Source organism: Triticum dicoccoides, chromosome 3A, assembly GCF_002162155.2.
Source record: "Triticum dicoccoides isolate Atlit2015 ecotype Zavitan chromosome 3A, WEW_v2.0, whole genome shotgun sequence".
NCBI classification, from domain to species: Eukaryota; Viridiplantae; Streptophyta; class Magnoliopsida; order Poales; family Poaceae; genus Triticum; species Triticum dicoccoides.
This window is the reverse complement of record NC_041384.1, coordinates 286,005,485-286,024,639: the sequence shown is the minus strand read 5'-3', so window position 1 is coordinate 286,024,639 and position 19,155 is coordinate 286,005,485.

The window sequence follows — 19,155 nt, the reverse complement described above, 5'->3', positions numbered from 1 at the left end:
GTATAAGTGTCATCCCTGGATCGGTAATGTTGACACACACAGTACTTGAGGATTTATAACAGAGTTCAATCATACACTTATCACATCGAATGTCTCAAAGAGAGAACTTATTACAATAATATGGATGAAGGCCATCTAATGAAGATAACAACGGAAGCTTCGAAGGTGAATGAGTCCATCAACTCCAACGGCATAGGTAAGTGCATGACAATGACCTAGTGCGCCTTACTCTTCGTCTGAAAACTCTACAACATAATATGTTGCAGCCTGTCTAGGTCAGCGCATGGAATATGCTGGCAAAATAACACTATAGAGCAAAGAACATGCAACAGCTATAACTATATGAAAATTTGGCTGGTGGAGGCTCTATGGTTATTTTTGCAGGAAGCTAGTTTTTCCCTAAAACAAAGGAATATATTTTATTTAACTACAAATTTTGTTGAAAACATTGATAATGGTGACCCCATCTCAATCCCAAAATTAATAATTAATAACCCGACAAATTAATTAAGTAAAGTGATGAGATCAACTTAGTAATTCAAGCACCAGATACTCAAGATGTCCATAACCAGGGACATGGCTAATCATGATTAGTTTATACAATCTGCAGAGGTTTGCACACTTTTTCCCACAAGACTCGATCTCCTCCGTTGTATTTCTCGCACTGCATGATGTTTGAGAAACGGATGACCGAGACACAGCCTTTCCGAAGAGGTCCCTTGAACCGATAGATAGGCCGATACACCTACAATCTCCTACATCTGCTAGCCCATCATGGAAAGGATTCCCACAAATTACTCAACTATGCCAGAGCCCATAATGGCTTGTGGCTGCACACGGAAGTTTACAGCATGTATAACATAATGATCCCTTTGAGCCTAGGTGGCGAACCATAGGAAAAATCACACGGGTACCCCGGGATTCTCCTTTGGACAGCACTGGATTTCCCCAGGTGCCCACAAACCAATCCACCCAGATGTGTGTTAAAGTAGCCACCTTAAGTAAAACCCTTAGTTCATAATAATACTCACAACTGTCATGAATCACTCAAACCAAGCCACGTCTACGAGCATATCGTAGCAAATTATAATAAGCGTAACGTAGTAACTCCCATGGTTTGAATAAAAGGCAATAGGTACTACCTCAACAACTACTTCCTGAAACCCACATGTTAAACAGATCCTACTCATGCAATGTTTGAGGATTGATACTAATGCATAAAAACTGGGTAATAAGGGATATGATCAAAGTGTTACTTGCCTTGCTGACGATCTGAAAACCCTAGTGACTCGTAGTAGCACGCTTCGCACTCCGGAAACTCTATCGTGTACAAACAACATCATACATAAGCAATCAAGCATAAGATTCAAGGTTAAAACTCAAGAGAAAAGATCCAAACTAAAAGTTCAACTGTAGAGCTTTGATTTGCAAAAAGAAAGAACCAAATTGGAGCTACGAAACTCAAACTACGATCAAAAGAAGTTCTAAATTAAATCTGCTTGCAACCAAATTTTAAATTGTCAAAACCATGTTCAAGTTGGTTATCTGGAAAGAGGGGAACAAGACAAAGATTTTGGCGTTGGTTTCACTGGATTTGGACAAGTGAGCAGAAAGTTGCGAGGGTTTGAAGTTCAGGGACTGATCTGTGACAAAAATAATCGCGGACATGTCCCTGGCCAAAATAAAATAAAAAGGAAAAACCTATCGAACGAACGTTCACTATCAGGGACAAACGAGCGAATACGTTCGCTAACAGTGACGTTCGAGTGAACGCTTGCTAATTAGCAAACTCGAAAAAAACCGATCTAAGCTGTTGAACTGAAAGAAAACCGACAAAACCTAAAAAACGGATCTAGGTTTTATACCTAAAATTGGTGGGTGGTGGCGGTCAACGGCGGCTCTGGCGAACGGCGCAGGCGGGGCGGCTTCAGCGAGCGGCGGCGTAAGTGGCGTGCGGCGGCGGCACACAGCGGTGGCGAGCGACGGCGGGGAGCAGCGGCAGGCGGCGGCACAAGCGGCTCGGCGGCGGCGAGGCGACTACGGGCAGCGGTGGCTGCAGCGGGGCAAGGTGGAAGAGGAGGTGGCGGGGTGGCGACTTTTAAAGAGGCCCCAAGGGGGTCCTCGGCTTGCACGAGGGGGCGCGGAGGCGAGGCCGACCCGGACTCCGGCGAGAGTCCGGCTCCCGCACGCGAGCAAGGCGACGGTGGCTCGGATGGGCCGGGTGGGTTTAGGCCCGGTCGGTCCGAATTTTTTTCTAAAAAAATAGAAATTCCACCCGAATAAAAATCCTAATAAAATATAAAAAAATATAAAAATGTCAGAAACAATTTCCACCGTCTAAACCTATTATTTAGAACAAGGTGAACAATTTTTTGGCCTAAAAATGCAATTTTCAAAAATGCATATTTTTTTAATTTCAAATAAAATAGCAAATAAAATCCATATAAAATTTTTAATTTGATTTTAAATTTTCTTCTCCAATATTCCTTCCTTTTGAAGAAGTCATATTATGTTCTCTCTTTTATTTTTAATATGGGAAATAATTGGAGAGAAAATATTAAAATCAAAATGATCCCTTTTCAAATTTGATAAAATTCAAATATGAAAATTTATGAAATCCCCAACTCTCTCCTTGGGTCCTTGAGTTGCTTAAGATTTCTAGGATCACAAGCAAAATGCAAATAAAATATGATATGCATATGATGACCTAGGTATAACATCCAAATTGAAAATTGGGATGTTACACCTTATCTCCAGCAAGTTTATATTTAGCATTCATACGCTCAATGTTTTCTTAGTTAACTCATGCACTTTTAAGAACAATTCGGCACGTTGTTCAGCATCAAAATTAACCTTCTCTGAAGATGGAAGAGGCAACAAATCAATAGGTGCACGAGGTAGAAAACCATACATAATTTCAAAAGGGCATATCTTAGTAGTATAATGCAATGAACTATTATAAGCAAATTCAATATGAGGCAAGCATTCTTCCCACATTTTCTTATTATTCTTCAAAACACCCCTAAGGATAGTAGACAATGTTCTATTGACTACTTCAGTTTGTCCATCCGTTTGGGGGTGACAAGTAGTACTAAAAAGCAGTTTAGTCCCCAACTTAGCCCATAAACATCTCCAAAAGTGGCTAAGAAATTTAGTATCACGATCTGAAACAATAGTATTTGGCACACCACGCGAGCAAATAATTTCATGAAAGAACAAATCAGAAACATTAACAACATCATCGCTTTTATGACATTGTATGAAGTGTGCCATTTTCGAGAATCTATCCACGACAACAAATATGCGATCCCTCCCCTTATTTGTTTGAGGTAAACCTAAAACAAAGTCCATAATATATCCTCCCAAGGAACACTAGGTACAGGCAAAGGCATATATAAACCATGAGGATTGAGCCGTGACTTAGCTTTTTGACATGTAGTGCAGCGAGCAACAAAACACTCAACATCCCATCTCATCTTTGGCCAAAAGAAATGTGTAGCAAGTACGTCCTCCATCTTCTTCATGCCAAAGTGTCCCGTTAATCCTCCTCCATGCACCTCCTGCAGCAACAAAAGACGAACGGAGCTAGCTGGAATGCATAGCTTGTTAGCACGGAACACAAATCCATCATTAACAATGAACTTGTTCCATGTTCTTCCTTATTTACAATTCTGCATTACATCTTTAAAATCAGCATCATGCACATATTGATCTTTTATGGTCTCCAAACCAAATATTTTGAAGTCAAGTTGTGAAAGCATAGTATAGCGACGAGACAATGCATTAGCAATAACATTTTCTTTACCCTTCTTGTGTTTAATGACATAAGGGAAAGTCTCAATGAATTCAACCCATTAAGCATGTGTACGATTCAGTTTAGCTTGACTTTTAATATGTTTAAAGGATTCATGATCAAAATGTATAACAAATTCTTTTGGCAAATAATGTTTCCATGTCTCTAAAGTCTGAACAAGAGCATATAATTCTTTATCATAAGTAGAATAATTCAGACTAGGCCCACTCAATTTTTCAGAAAAAAAATGCAACATGTTTGCCATCTTGTAATAACACACCCCCTAATCCAATTCCACTAACATCACATTCAAGCTCAAAAGTCTTATTAAAATCAAGAAGTTGGAGTAAAGGAGCATGTGTCAACTTATCTTTCAATACCGTGAAGGCTTCTTCCTATGCGGTACCCCAAACAAAAGGCACATCCTTCTTTGTAAGCTCGTTGAGAGGTGCAGCAATGGTGCTGAAATCTCTCACAAAACGCCTATAGAAACTAGCGAGGCCAAGGAAACTCCTCACTTGTGTGACCGTTTTGGGCTGCGGCTAACTCTCAATAGCTTCAATCCTGGCTTTATCAACTTCAATTCCCTATGGAGTAACAACATAGCCAAGAAAAGATACTCGGTCGATGCAAAAGGTGCACTTCCCAAGGTTACCAAACAAACGTGCATCACGTAGAGCAATAAAAACATCACATAAATGTTCCAAATGTTCCTCCAAAGATTTGCTATAAATCAGTATATGATCAAAATAGACTACCACAAATCATCCAATGAAAGCACATAAAACTTCATTCATTAATCTCATGAAAGTACTAGGTGCATTAGTTAACCCAAAAGGCATGACTAACCACTCATATAATCTAAACTTAGTTTTAAATGTTGTTTTCCATTCATCTCCCAATTTCATATGAATTTGATGGTATCCACTACACAAATCAACTTTAGAGAATATTGTAGAGACACTTAATTCATCAAGCATATCATCTAGCCTAGGAATAGGATGACGATAACGAATAGTAATATTATTAATGCCTCTACAATCAACGCACATCCGCGATGTACCATCCTTTTCGGCACTAAAATGATAGGAACAGCACAAGGACTAAGGGATTCGCGTATATAACCTTTGTCGAGCAACTCCTGTACTTAACGCATAATCTCCTTCGTCTCCTGTTGATTGGTACGGTATGGTGCACAGTTGGGTAATGATGCACCGGGAATTAAGTCAATCTGATGCTCAATCCCTCGAATAGGTGGTAATCCCGGTGGCACGTCTTGTGCAAAGACGTTAGCGAACTCCTGCAACATGTTAGTAACAGCAGGAGGCAAAGAGGAAGGCACATCCTCGAATGAAAATAATGCCTCTTTGCACACAAAAGCATAGCAAACAGATTTGTTGAAATCTAGATCATCAATATCAGATTTGGTGGCAAGTAAACATGCACTTTTCAATTTAATTTGAGAAGCAACACTAGATGGCTTATTATTAGGCTTCATTTGTTTCTCAAATTCTTTTTCCACAATCTGATTTTCACTCTTGTTTTGCTCCTGTTTAGCTTTATTAGCTCTATTAATATCATCTTTCAAAATGGAATCAGGAGTCATAGGAAGCAAAGTAATATGTTTATCCTTATGAACAAGAGTATACTAATTGTTTCTACCATGGTGTACATATTTTTTATAAAATTTCCATGGTCTACCAAGTAATAAGGAACATGCTTGCATGGGTACCACATCACAATCAACATAATCAGCATATGTAGAGATACTAAAATACAAACGAACAGTACGTGTTACCTTAACCTTGCCGCTATTATTGAACCATTGGATATAATAAGGATGTGGATGTGGTATTGTGGTGAGAGATAGCTTCTCCACCATCTCCATGCTAGCCAAGTTGTTGCAGCTCCCTCCATCTATGATGATGCGAACAGAACATTCCTTCACAACTCCCTTTGTATGGAACAAATTATGCATCTAATTTTGCTCAGCTTGTGTGACCTGCACACTCAAAACACGTTGAGAAACTAAACATTCATACCGGTCAGCATCTTCAGGAGCCATGTATTGCGTCTCATGTTCATAATCATCTCCACTGTGTTCTTCACGTGTAATAAGAGCCAAAGTCTACTCATCATAGTCACTAGCGGACTCATACCCACCATCCTCAGTAGCAATCATCACACGCTGAGATTTGCATTATCTCACAAAATGTCCTCTTCCCTTACAACGACAATAAATAATATCACTTGTGTGCCCTGTTGATGCCATGGAAGAAGAAGAGCTCTTTGCAGGCTCGGCAGGTTTGCTCTTGGCAGATAGTGGTGGTTGTGTGTGCTTTCTTGTATCACAGCTGGAGGTGGCCGCTGATGGAGGTGCTAGTGCAGTGGAAGTAGACGATGCATGCGGTGTCCATGATGAAGGTCGACCTGTAGAAAAGTTAGTTCGCGTCACTTCATGTTGATCCTGCACTTAACGTTCAGCTTTGCAAGCAAGATGGAATAAACGAGTGACATTATTATACTCCATATACTCTAGAATGATCTGAATCTCTTTATTTAATACACCCATAAAACGTGCAAGCATAGCTTCATTATTCTCAACAATACCACATCGAATCATGTCAGTTTGTAACTCCTGATAATATTCTTCTACAGAATTTTTTCCTTGTCTTAAATGCTGCAATTTTTGAAATAATTCACGTTGATAATAAGGTGGAACCCAACGAGTACACATAGCAGTTTTCAAAGCAGCCCAAGTAGCTGGAATAGGACATAACCTACAATGTTCAGACCACCATACACATGCAAAACTAGTGAAAGCATAAACAGCAGCAGCAACACGTCTCTCCTCGGGATATTGTAAACATGTAAACGTTGTCCTGTTTCTAACTCCCAAGTAAGATATATATCAGGAACATATCTACCCTCAAATGATGGAATATTCAATTTCAGTTTAGGAAGATGGTCATCATCTCGTACCTAAGCTGTAAGTGCAACCCTACCATTGCGATTATATGCATGTGGGCGGCCTGGTGCTGGTGGTTGCACGTAGTTTTGATTTTGATCAACCTCGTCCTCGTAATCGCCCGCATAATCGTCATCCTCCTTGGCACCAGCAGCAGTAGTAGCAGGAGCCAAAGAAGCATCAACAGTAGGTACAGCAGCACCAGAAGTTTGGCCATCCTCAATAGGGACACGCTTTGCTCGTCCGAACTGATTCGGAAGGGGGTGTTGTTGTTGTTGTTTCAGAGGTGCGACAGGTGCAGCCGGTGGTGGTTGGGGAAGACGCGTGAGCAATTCATTAAACTTGTTATCCAGCTTTGTCTCGAATGACTTCTCGATGCCATCTATCTTCTCCATGGCCTCTTCAAATTTGTTTAGCACATCCCCCACCTGGCCACTCATAATTTGCTGAAATTTATCATGTAACTCCTTGTTCCTCATGTTCTCCCAGTCAATCTAGTCGGCTTGTGGTCCTGCCATGGTTAGCAGCAATAGAAACACACAAGAATATGATCCTACAGACTACTAGAAAATGGTGGTGGTGTGGTGTCACAAATCCGTCAAGCAAATCTCAAATTCTTACCAGTTCTTACCCAGTAGCAGGTGGTGATCGGCAACCGTTGTGGTCAAAACTCTCAAAGCTTGGATATATGTGGAACTGGGAAGGCTTATAATATGGTAGCAAAAAAGGTCAGCAATAATCAATTCAGAGATGTAGAGTTGAAGAAACGCTCAACGACGGTACTGTGCTGGTCCTAGGCTAGACCATACTAGAGACGCGAGCCTAGAACACTAACAAAATCACGACGCTACACGTAAACAAGGGAGGAGCACACTCTGGTTTTTTTTATTTTTTTTCACTTTTTTGCATTTTTTTGTCCTCTTTTTTTTTGCTCCGCAACAATTTTTTTTCGAAGAAGTCTACAAATGACCTAAAAACTGCCTAGCCCGAATTTTCCAGACTTAGTTTTTTTTAACTGGAACTATTTTCTTCTACAGGTGACCCGAAAGTTGGGGAGTCCGACTTGGTCACGACTCGTAGTATCACGTGATCTGGAACTCAAAAATAAAGGAACAAATACTGGACTTGGACTAGGACTAATGGCGGAGATGAATCTGGTGGAACTTGGAATGGTGATGATGGTATATGATGGGCATTAGAGCACGGACTAGTGGTGAATCTGTGTTGGAGGTGGACTCTAATTGGCGCGATGGTGATATATGGTTGTGGTATATGTGGACTCAGATTGGTGGTTCTATATGGTAGCGGCGATGTATATGGTGGGGTGGTGGTATATGGCAGCGGCGATGTATATGGTGGGGTGGTGGAATATGGCAGCGGCAATGTATATCGTGGGGTGGTGGAATATGGCAGCAACGATGTATACGGTGGGGTGGTGGTATATGGCAGTGATGAAGGTGGTGCGGCGGCGGCGTGATAAACTGTGAACAGAACTCGAAACTCTAAAGGACTAGACGCTAAGACCAGCAACTCGACACAACGATGCAACCGCAAATTCAACAAAGCAAAAACTCTAAAAAGAATATGCAAAGGCTCAGATTGGTTCGGATAGGATGAACTAACCCTATTTTTTTGGCTTTTTCGTGGACTATTGGTATGAAGAACAAACTCGATCTACACTATGAAAAACTATAAAATCTCACCGAGCAACCTGAAAATCCGATACCGCTTGATAGAGGCGAAGGTGTCCCGATGTTTCGACGAGATGGTGGCTATCGTTTTCTGTGGGAGCCGACCTTGACAATCCGACTACGCGTGCGAGACATCGCGCCTTAGCAATCGCTAAACCAACTTCCGAAGGGTTATTGACCATGCCGGAGCACGATCAACCTAACCACGAGGGTTTGTTTCCTGCGAGCAAACAAAGAACAAGCAAGAAACTGATATTGCAATCTGGATATTGCAAATATAAGAGGAAAGCTTTATTAATGAAGGTGGGGTTCTGTGACACATTTGTCTGGTCGTTGAACACAAACGAAGTAAGCAAATTTGCAGCTATGGCGAACTTTTAATCTAAACAAAACTCAAAGTCTAAACGATGCCCTAAGGGTTGTATATATGGAGGAAGAGGGGGAATTTTGTGGCCCTTGGAAGAGGGGTCCGAAACCAACCCTAACTCTTGTTTCCCCATGCATATGGACTCTAAAAACATCATGTACTTAAGTATTTCAAAATTACATGGGCCTGGCCCGATAATAAGGTGATGCAGCACCTAGAATAGCCTCTGCATGAAATTTATGAAGTGGCACCTTGTATACTTCGCCCAAGGCTTCATGCACTCATTATGGTGGCTTCAAAGTCCTAAAAGCATCACTTGTAACTACGTTCTTGTTCCCCTTGTGCATGCCATCCTCTCCATGCTTGCTCTTGCTCCAATGTTCATCCCTCTTATCCATGCCAGGCCCTTCATTTGTAAGAAAAACAAATGTACCAATTTAGGCAGCAGCATATTCTCATGAACATTAGAATCATTACTATGAAACGAAAGTACATGATAATTTAATTGGCGTGCGCGAGCTCTAGTAATTGGTCCAGTATATGTAGCAGTAGGCGTTGTGGGTGTAACAACGGTACTAATGTCCTCATCAGGCATCTAGGTCCCGCTATTGGTTATTGACCAGAAAGGAGTCTCGGTCATGTCTACATGATTCTCGAACCCGTAGAGTCGCACGCTTAACGTTCTGTTGCGCTAGGGTAGTATTGAGATATTAATAGCAGAAAGTCCGAAGGTCAGAGTCTTGGATGAGATCCGGAATGTCATGAGGAGCTCCATAATAGTTCGGAGGTAAAGATTCATATATGGAAAGTTGTTATCGGAGTTCCGAAAAAAAATTGATCTTTTCTAGTATTATATTGAGAAGCTTCTAGAAGGTTCCGGATGATTTCGGAGGGGTCCGGAAGTCCGTAAAGGGTTCCACCACATCCCTTATGTCAGCATGGGCTGTAGGGGGTGCCCTGGCATTATTGGGCTAGATGCACCAGCCCCTACAAGGCACATGCGCCCGGGGAGGGGAAACCATAAAGGGGAGGGCCCTCCACTTGGCTTCGAGGGCACTCCGCCCCCTTGGCCGCCACCCCCTTCCTTGGAAGGGGGGCTAGGGATAGAAATCCCCTCCCTCACCCCTATATATAGTGGGGAGGCATAGTGTGTAGCCAATGCTTCCACCGTTTCCCCATCTCCCTCCCGTTACTCCTCCTCCATGTTCCGTCGGCGCTTGGCAAAGCCCTGCCAGAATTCTGCTGCCACCACCACTACCACGCCATCGTGTTGGTTTAGATCTCATCTACCTCCTCTCCCTCACTTGCTGGATCAAAAAAGAATGGACACTGCCAAGCCATACATGTGCTAAACTCGGAGGTGTCGTCCGTTCGACACTAGATCGGATTGAATCGTGATTGGATCGTGAAGAGTACGACTGCATCAACCTCCCATTATGGCGCTAACGCTTTTGGTCTACAAGGATATGTGGACACACTCCCTCTCATGGCTATACATCTCCTAGATTAGATCTTGGGTGTTCCATAGGAATTTTTTTGATTTTCATGCAACATTCCCCATTAGTGGCATCATGATCTAGGTCTATGCGTGGATGTATATGCACGAGTAGAACACGATAAAGTTGTGGGTGTTGATGTTCAAATTGCATACTTACTTTGCCTTATTTGGATTCAGCGGTATTGTGGGATGAAGCGGCTCGGACCAACCTTACATGTCCTCACACATGAGATCAGTTCCACTATTTGACATGAAACTAGTATTGCATAAAAGTGGTTGGTTGGTGTCTGTCTCTCCTACTTTAGTTGAATCTGATTTGACAAAGGCAGCCCTTGTAGAAGGTTAAAAGGCAAATTGTATATCATCATTGTGGTTTTGCATAGATAAGGACGATTCTTATAGTTTGCCCTAGCAGCAATGTAAAAATTGCAACAACAAAGTAGAGGACGTCTAACTTGTTTTTGAGGGGCATGGTGATATGTGGTATGGCCAAAACATGATGTGATATATGTTGATGTATGAGATGATCATGTTTTGTAATAGGTTCACGACTTGCATGTCGATGAGTATGGAAATCGGCAGGAGCCATAGGTTTGTCTTTAATTTATTGTATGACATGTGTGTTGATCATTAAACGCCATGTAATTGCTTTACTTTATCTCTATGAGTTAGCAATAGTCATAGAAGCAATAGTTGGTGGAGACAACCACATGACGGCACGATGATGGAGATCATGGTGTCATGCCGATGACGATGGAGATCATGCCAGGTGCTTCGGAGATGGAGATCAAAAGCACAAGATGATAATGACCATATCATGTCACATATATTGATTGCATGTGATGTTTATCATTTTATGCATCTTATTTTCCTTAGGATGATGGTAGCATTATAAGATGATCCTTCACTTAATTTCAAGATAAAGTGTGTTCTCCCTAAGTATGCACCATTGCGGAAGTTCATCGTTTTAAAGCACCTCGTGATGATCGGATGTGATAGACTCCATGTTCGCCTACAATGGGTGTAAGCTAGTTGTACACATGCAGAATACTTGGGTTAAATTTGATGAGCCTAGCATGTACAGACATGGCCTCGGAACACGAAGGATCGAAAGTTCGAACATGAGTCATATAGCAGATATGATCAACATGGAGATGTTCACCATTGATGACTACCCCATCTCACGTGATGTTCACCATTGATGACTACCCCATCTCACGTGATGATCATGCAACACTTAGACAACTTGGGGGATGTTGATTTAAGCGGGAGTTCATTAGTAATATGATTAACTGAACCCATTATCATGAACATAGTCTAAATTATCTTCTCAAGTTATGTAGTAGATCAATGGCTCTCGTTGTATCTCCCTTGGATTTTAATGCATTCCTAGAGAAAGAAAAGTTTTGAAAGATGATGGAAGAAACTACGGACTGGGTCCATAATTTGGGGATTATCCTCACTGCTGCATAGAAGGCTTATGTCCTTGATGCACCGCTAGGTGAACCACCTGCTCCCACAAACCTGGACGCTATGAATGTTTTGCAGACAAGAAATAATGACAACTCCATAGTTTAGTGCGATGTTGGTGCAACAAACCCTGGGTCCGTTGCCCAGACTATGCACAGGCACGAGAACAAGATCGCAGCACCAAGGTCAGATTGGAGCGCAAGGGATCAGTTCTTCAAAAGTACCGGCGTGCAACACAAGAGGACCAAGACTAGCTAGAGAAGCAAGATATTGCTAAGGGAAAAACATCCCTTGTTAGGCAGGCGAACCTGGCAACGATGGGGTTACCCCTGGAAGTAAGCCTTCAGGTCGTCCCAGCAGGCCTGCCGGGGCTTACGAAGGCAGAACCACCCCACCGCACCACCTCATCATGACGCACGTCATCGATCCGTGTGGTGTCAAGCTCTGAAGTGACTAAGTGGCTGCTATTCACCACATGGCAGCTACTTCCTGTAGAAAATACCTCCAAGCGACACCCGTCTTGTGACGTGTCAAGCAAGCAGGCATGAAGCTGGCAAAACAGCCCGGCAGGGCCTGCCGGGCGAGCTATGATGTCACGTTGAGCGGCGCATTTAATGCGCTTTGTCAGCCTGCAGAGTTAGGTATGATAGTACTGTTTGCTATCTAATCATTGCATAATGACTGATTTGCCACTGTGGTGACCCCTTTATCTATAAAAGGAGGCCCAAGGCAACCTAGGAAAGGGGGGCTAATCCATCCCCTCGCACACTCATACGCGCGTAACCGTTTTCGGCCCGAGGTAACCCTGCCGGGCGAGTGGGTTGCGGTCACCACCATAAATCCACCAAAGCAGGAGTAGGCTTTTACGCCTCACAGTGACCCGAACCTGGGTAAAGACTGCCTGTGTGATCTCTACCGTGTTGTTCCACGCTCCTCCGCTCTTTGTGCAATGTGCCATCCCCCTGCCGAACCAGAAAGGGGCTCTTGGTCCCATAGGTGGCCGTGGTTTCCCATGACATATTTGGCGCGCCAGGTAGGGGATCACTTGCATGAACCTGAAAGCGTGACCAGCGGGTCATCTTCATCTCCATTTTCATCATCGATGGCTCCATCGACGATGGCGCCTAAGAAGAAACCCGGTGTTGCAGCCCATCCGTCCACCTCGAAGGCTCCGCCAACCGACGCCACCAATGCTGCAGGGAACGCGGAGGCACACAAGGATGTTGGTGCTGCAGGGGGCGGGGTCAATGCAGGTGGCGTTGTCACCACTGATACGTCTCCAACGTATCTATAATTTTTTATTGTTCCATGTTATTATATTATCATTATTGCATGTTTTACAATCATTTTATAGCAATTTTATATCATTTTTTGGGACTAACCTATTGACCTAATGCCCAATGCCAGTTGTTGTTTTCTCCTTGTTTTTTGCTTCACAGGAAATCAATACCAAACGGAGTCCAAAAGTAGCAAAACTTTTTGGAGATTTTTTCTGGACCAAAAGACACAAGATGGGCCAAGAAAGTACCTGAGGGGAGCTCTGAGGGGAGCACAACCCACCAGTGCGCGCCTGGGTGCCTAGGCACGCCCAAGTAGGTTGTGCCCACCTCGGTGGCCTCCCACACCACCTCTTTGCTCTATAAATACCCCAATATTCCAGAAACCCTAGGGGAGTCGGCGAAAATCAATTCCAGTGGCCGAAAGTTCCAGAACCACCACATCCAATCAAGACACCATCACGAAGGGGTCATCGTCCTCATTAGGGCCTCTCCGATGATGCGTGAGTAGTTATTGTAGACCTACGAGTCTGTAGTTAGTAGCTAGATGGCTTCCTCTCTCTCTTTTGATTCTCAATACAATGGTCTCTTGGAGATCTATTTGGTGTAACTCTTTTTGCGGTGTGTTTGTTGGGATCCGATGAACTTTGAGTTTATGATCATATCTATATTTTTATCCATGAAAGTTATTTGAGTCTTTTGATCTCTTATATGCATGATTACTTATAGCCTCATATTTCTTCTTCGAATCTTTGGTTTATTTAGGCCAACTAGATCGATTTTTCTTGCCATGGGAAGAGGTGCTTTGTGATGGGTTCGATCTTACGGTACTTGATCCTAGTGACAGAAGGGGAACCGACACGTATGTATCATTGCTATTAAGGATAATAAGATGGGATGTATTTCTACATAAATAGATCTTGTCTATATCATGTCATCGTTCTAACTACATTACTCCATTTCTCAATGAACTTAATACACTAGATGCATGCTGGATAGCGGTCAACGTGTGGAGTAATAGTAGTAGATGCAGGCAGGAGTCGGTCTACTAATCTCGGACGTGATGCCTATATAATGATAATTGCCTGGATATCGTCATGATTATTTGAAGTTCTACCAATTTCCCAACAGTAATTTGTTTACCCACCGTATGCTATTTTCTCGAGAGAAGCCACTAGTGAAATCAACGGCCCCGGGGTCTCTTCTTTATTATATTTGCCTTCGCGGTCTATTTTTATTTGCTTTTATTTTTAGATCTATTATTCCAAAAATACAAAAATACCTTGCTGAAATTTATTTGCTTTTATTTTCATTTTTCAATCTATCACAATTTTTATCCTGTCTACTTGACAATTTCTGGCACTGTTACCCGAAAGGGATTGACAACCCCTTTAACACGTCGGGTTGCAAGTATTTGTTATTTGTGTGCAGGAGCCGTTTACGTGGTGTTGCGTGGTTCTCGTACTGGTTCGATAACCTTGGTCTCACCGCTAAGGGAAATACCTACCGTAGTTGTGTTGCATCATCCCTTCCTCTTTGGGGAAATACCGGCGTAGTTCAAGCCGCATCAACCACCTCCCCCACGGTCGAAGAAGGAGCGGGAGGCACTGGAGGAAAGCAGCATCAGCAACACCCCAGTGGTCATGCTCCACGAGGTATGAACGAAGGGGTTATTTCATCTGTACATCTTCCCCTCGCCGAAGGAAAAAACCATAGTGGTGGCACCCGGTCTAGGGCGAATCGCCACCCTCCGGCCACCCCAGCCACATGCATGATCGCAAGGCGCGTGCCTCCCCCGGAGCAGGTTGACCTAGCCACTATGCCCAATGGAGCCACTGGCCCTCAAGCGCATTCACTGCATCACCTTGCTATCCAAGTGGCTGGCTCGCAACAGCGAGGACGTGACACAATCGCCACCAGCACTGTCAGAAGTCGGGCGACGATACGATCTACATCATCATCACCAATGCCAAGCACCGCTACGGAGGCCATGGCGCGAGCCAGGCTGCTATTGAGGTTCCCGCCGACGGCCAATCAGATGGGTGAATGGAGAGCCACCATTCAGATTCTGATTGGCTTCGCCGAGGCTAGGGGCTCACAGCGAGCTGGCCCGCCATGGCCTCCCCAAGCGACGATAATGGCTCGTGCTGCTGGTCGTACAAAAGGGGCGACCACCACTGTGCAGTCCCCACCCCGGCAACCAGCGCGGGAGCTGCGGAATCAAGAACCTGATGACGTCTCGATGGCCTCTTCCGACCCTCGAGCACGTGTAGGCCAACGGCAAACCCGGGAGGACAGGCAGAGGGGAGGCATGTGTGTCGTCATTGAGCGACGCCGCGATGACCACCGTCGGACCAATGGGTGCGATGGCCCCGACGTCGACGGTCCTGCGCTCGAGGATAGTGGGTGCCTGCCTTTCGAGGTTGTGTGCCCTGCCTTTACTCGTCAGCTACGGCAAGTCCGTTGGCCATCCGCTCGCACGTTCAAGCCAGAGATACCAGAGAAGTATGATGGGAGGCTGAACCCGGAAGAGTTCTTGAGCATCTACACCATCGCTGTTCAAGCTGTCGGAGGAAGAGATGAGAAGGTGTTTGCCAACTGCTTCCCTTTGGCACTCAAGCCCAGTGTGAGGTCTTGGCTGATGCACCTGCCAGGGAACTCCATTTCATTGTGGGTTGACTTGTCCATGAGTTCATTGGCGCCTTCACGGGCGGCCATCAAGAACCAGGACAGCCCAGCGACTTGCAGCTTCTCCAACAGAAAGAGGGAGAGACTCTCCGCAAGTATTTGCAGAGATTCAGCAGAGTCCACAGAAATACCTCGAATATTCATCCGGCGACTGTGATAGCTGTGACGCCCTCGATTCAAATCATACACACAAATGTGTATGATCAAGATCAAGGACTCATGGGAAGATATCACAACATAACTCTAGACACAAATAAAAATAATACAAGCTTTATATTACAAGTCAGGGGCCTCGAGGGCTTGAATATATAAGCTCGAATAGACCAGAGTCAGCGGAAGCAACAATATCTGAGTACAGACATAAGTTAGACAAGTTTTCCTTAAGAAGGCTAGCACAAAAGAAACATCGATCGAAAAGGCAAGGCCACCTTCCTGGGAGCCTCCTAACTACTCCAGGTCGTCGGCGGTCTCCACGTAGTAGTAGGCATCGACGGTGGCATCTGGCTCCTGGGCTCCGACATCTAGTTGCATCAACCGGAAAGATGAAGAAAGGGGGGAAAAGGGGAGCAATGCAACCGTGAGTACTCATCCAAAGTACTCGCAAGCAAGGATCTACACTACATATGCAACATTATCAAAGGAAGGCTGTATATGTGGATTGGGCTGCAGAAATGCCAGAATAGAGAGAAGGCCTAGTCCTATCGAAGACTAGCATCTTCTGAAAACCACCATCTTGCAGCAACAGGAGGGAGTAGAGTAGCATAAAGTAAAGTAGTAGTAGTGTCATCAACCTCGGTCAGAGATCCTTTCTCGACTCCCTGCGAGAAAGCAATCCCAGAGCCATACTATCCAGTTATCATCACAATCCAATTCTCATCGCCATCTAGTTCTCATCACAAGTATCCAGTTCTAGTTGTATCGGTCGGGATACAACTCCAAGTGTCCATTACCGTAGGACAGACTATCGATAGATGTTTTCTTCCCTACCGAGGTGCACCAACTTACCCACCACGCTCGATTAACTCCGGCCGGACACACTTTCCTGGGTCATGCCCGGCCTCGGCCAAACAATACGCCGCAACCCGACCTAGGCTTAATAGAGAGGCCAGCATGCCGGACTAAACCTATGCCCCTAGGGGTCATGGGCCATCTCCCCGGGAACTCCTGCACGTTGCGAACGCGGCCGGTGAGCAGATCTAGTTGCCTCCTTCACAAGGCAGGCGCTTACGCAGTCCAACCCGGCGCGCGCCGCTCAGTCGCTGATGTCTATTAAGCTTTGGCTGATGCATACGACGCAGAACGCCCATACTATGCCCACGTGATGGTTAGTGCTATCAGGCCAGAGGCCCCTCGGATTAAATATCCAAATCGTAGTGGATTAGGAACGTGCGGTAACAAGCAGAGACTCACGATCGATGTGACCCCGTCGCCCCGTCTCGAGTACTTGCGGCAAGGGCTAAGAATGCCCGGCCACGCCTCGTAAGTATCTCGTGGGCACCTTCCAGGTTAACCTGACTCCACATCACTTGCTATTAAGCTCGTGCGGGTACCCTCAGGGCCAACCCGTCTTTAGTAACATGGATCAGTGCAAAGTCATAGTAACTATAGTAATTGTGTGTCTAACACCAAGGGGAAAACCCGAGGAATCACCCCCGGTGAATTCCACTCGATGTTGTCATCAAGGTGAACGTAAGAGGATCCACCCTCGTGGTTCACATTTGATGGGTTGCATGACAGAGTCGTAACGGAAGTGGTTAAGGAGGAAATCACCCTTGATGACCTTGACCGTATAGCTACACTACGGAGATCTCATCAGGAGTGATGTAAGAGGTTCCACCCTCGGCACTCGATGGTAACTCTGCAGAGTCGAACAACTAGGGGGTGATGTGCGGTGTTGGGGCCTGGTCTTCGATGATGAAGTAGGGGCAACAGGGACAAGGTGGGGGTCATTGATGTATCACTAACCAACCTATACTAAGCAGTTTAGGATAAGCAGGTAAGGTACAATAGCAAATACAAAAGCAGGCTATGCATCAAAATAGGAGCAAACAATAACAGTAGCAAAATCTAATGCAACCATGAGAGAATGGAATGGGCGATATCGGGATGATGAAAGGGGGGCTTGCCTGGTTGCTCTGGCAAGGAGGGGTCGTCGTTGACGTAGTCGATCACAGGGGCATCGGCATCGGTCTCAAGGTCTACCGGAGAAAAGAGGGGGAAGAAACAGTAAATATAAAGCAAACATAGCATCACAAAGCATAACGATGCAAGACATGACAATGAGCGGTGTTAGGTGTGCCCTAACGCAGTAGTGGGTGATACCGGCGAAGGGGGGAAACATCCGGGAAAGTATTTCCGGTGTTTCGCGTTTTCGGACAGATGAACCAGAGGGGGAAAGTTGCGTGTTTGCTATGCTAGGGATGTGTGGTGGACGAACGGGCTGCGTATTCGGATTCGTCTCGTCGTTCTGAGCAACTTTCATGTACAAAGTATTTTCATCCGAGCTACGGATTATTTTATATTGAATTCTAAGGATTTATACCATTTTTAGAATTCAATTAATTAGAAAAAATGTAATTATGACATCAGCGTGATTTCAGCATGATGTCAGCAGTCAACCGCCTGTTGACTGGGTCAACAGACGTGTGGGTCCTGTTTGTCATTAGCTAGACTAACTAATCATGATTAGTTAGTTAAGTAAGTGATTAGGTTAATTAATCAGACTTAATTAAGTTAATTAATTAATATTTTTATAATAATTATTATTTTTAACTCCTTTAAAAAAAGTTCTGGGGCGGGGCCCCCTTGTCATAGGCCCCTAGGGGCCTTAGCGGGTCTCGGGCGCGCGGGTGCAGTGGGCTAACGGCGCGGGCGCCCGTGCGTGCACGCGGCATCAAGGGGCGCCGGCGAGCCCAAGACACAGGTGGACGGGCGGCCGCGGCGAGGCCGCCGGCGGCATAGGGAGCAGAGGCGGGGCGGCGGCAGCGGCGCCTGGAGCAGCGGGCGTCGGTGGGCGAGGCTGGACGGGAGCAGCAGGAGGTAGGCGGGGCGGAGGTGAGGCGGCAGGCGAGCGGGGTGGCACTGCAGGGGACGGGCGCGGCGACAGCCACGGGGACTAGCAAAGGTGGTCCACGAGCGTCGCTAGCAACGGTGAGAGCCAGCGCAGGCGACGGGCGCAGAGGGGGAGGCGCGACCTGGGCGCGCGCGTGCGTGCGGGAGCTGCGACGGGGCATGGGCACGCAGAGGCGGGTGCGACGACGGGACGGCGTGGGGGCAGCATACGGAGGGGAGACAGATGGGGGCCGACGAGGAGCTCACCCCCGTTGACGAGAAGAGGGCGGCGAGGCTCGGTGCGGTCCGGCGAGGAAGAGGCGGTGGGGCGGCGTCGGCGAGGTGGCACAAG